This window comes from Astyanax mexicanus, chromosome 2 (assembly GCF_023375975.1).
Source record: "Astyanax mexicanus isolate ESR-SI-001 chromosome 2, AstMex3_surface, whole genome shotgun sequence".
Classification (NCBI taxonomy): Eukaryota; Metazoa; Chordata; class Actinopteri; order Characiformes; family Acestrorhamphidae; genus Astyanax; species Astyanax mexicanus.
Genome location: NC_064409.1, coordinates 22,114,890 through 22,116,696, shown reverse-complemented (window position 1 = coordinate 22,116,696; position 1,807 = coordinate 22,114,890). Strand labels below are relative to the sequence as shown.

The window sequence follows — 1,807 nt, the reverse complement described above, 5'->3', positions numbered from 1 at the left end:
TGATTTTTTTTGCCTCTGAATTAAACACTTTAATTTTTCAGTATATCATTTTCACTTATTTTATTTTAATGTAAAAAAATTCAAAAGCAAAAATTCAAGTTTTAAAAATTCAATTAAAATAAATTCAGGTTGCTCAAATTCGACCTGTCAAATTCGACTGCTAAAATACAACGCTCAAAATTCGCTGTAAACATCCGGGACACACAGGATGAGCAATCGATTCAGTCTTCAATCGAGCCAACAACCAGCCAATCACATCACGCTCCGAAGATCACGTGACAGATAGCGCCTCACGGCTCAGAGCCGCTCAACGCAAGTCACAGCCCCCTCCGCTGCTGCTCTCGAGTAGGTGAGTGTAAAACAGCTGAAAACAGGGCATTTACCTCACCACTGTGGCCATGTAATATCACTTAAACGGTGTAGAAATCCTCACTTTAACCACGGTTTGCTCTGTGCTTTGTAAACATATTAAATTAAGATAGATATCCAGATATACCTTGTTAAACTAACTAACTAAATAAATAAAGCTCCTCTGTTCATTTCAGAAAGAGCTTCAAACACGAACACTAGATCAATTATTCATAAATACAGCCAGACTGTGTGGAAGATAATTACTACTGTAGAATCTGAGATAGTAACTTAGTTTGCTAAATTATAGCTACCTATCTTGCTAGTTAGCTGTGGGACTGTGTGATTATAGACAAGATACTACCTAGTTAGCTGTTTGTTTAGCAATAACTTATTTACACTTTGCTGCAAAGTATGTTGCTTAGTGTACTGGCCACTGTCTAAATAAATATATTAAGCTATATTACACTTACTGTACCCCTCTCAGGCTGGTCCTCTCATTAAATAAAGGAGATTTATTACAGTTTTATTACAGATTTATTACAATTTATTATATACCTCTCAGGCTGGTAACTAGTTCTAGATGTATGTGTGGGCATTATCTAATTTGTAATCAGTGCAATATTTATTAGTGATGTCTTTTATACATTTTTATTTATATTTAGGTTATGTTAATAAATGAGAATCAAATATTGCAACCCATGAGAGAGTATTATTAGTAATATTTATTAAATGTTTTATGTTAATAATAATTATCACATTTTGTAAATGCTGTCGCTAAAAGTGAATCTGATGTTTTTATTTAAGGTTGAAAAGAAGATGGAGAAGTTTCAGCTTGCAGCTATGGAGAGTTCACCACGAAAAGAACGAAGTCAAAGAATACAAAGATCTGTCCATATTCTGAAGTCACCACTTAAAGATTTTATGCAGAATTATTTGGATTATGAATAGGAACCACATTATTTGCAACAGCTTTTATTATTTATACGAACAAGATGAACATGATATGATGTGCCAGAATATAGGGAGGCTGCCTAAAAAATACAGAACACATGTAAACAACTAAAGAAAAACAGAACATGGCACATGTAAATAAATCAAATAAACACAGCACAGACTGCATGAAATTGGATTTCTTTATTTGTTCTTTAAAAGTTTGGAGAAAGGAAACCTGTGGAATACAAAAGAAACTTGAAAAATTACTGCATTTGATACATGAATATAATTAAACATTTTAAGAACATTACCTACCTTTTATTATCCTTTCTTTTTCTGCGAGAAAATATCCTGTTTAAGAAAATGAAGACAAGAAATATGACTGTGTTAAACTTGGTGTTGTTTGGATTCAGTATTTACTTCATTTATATTTATATAAAGCATTTTTGCAATTATTATTGCATTGGTTTTGGCACAAACCAATTACTAATGCATCTCAGAAAATCTGAAGATCATGAGAATA

The 1,807-nt window shown here is 32.3% G+C and overlaps 1 long non-coding RNA gene across 1 annotated transcript; it reads left to right on the top strand.

Annotated features, from left to right (window-relative positions):
• The first annotated feature begins 284 nt into the window (after positions 1-284).
• LOC111192885 (uncharacterized) lies at positions 285-1,594 on the top strand. The gene is made up of 2 exons (XR_007438032.1): positions 285-349; positions 1,156-1,594. It is a non-coding gene; the product is annotated as an uncharacterized LOC111192885 (long non-coding RNA).
• Positions 1,595-1,807: the final 213 nt, after the last annotated feature.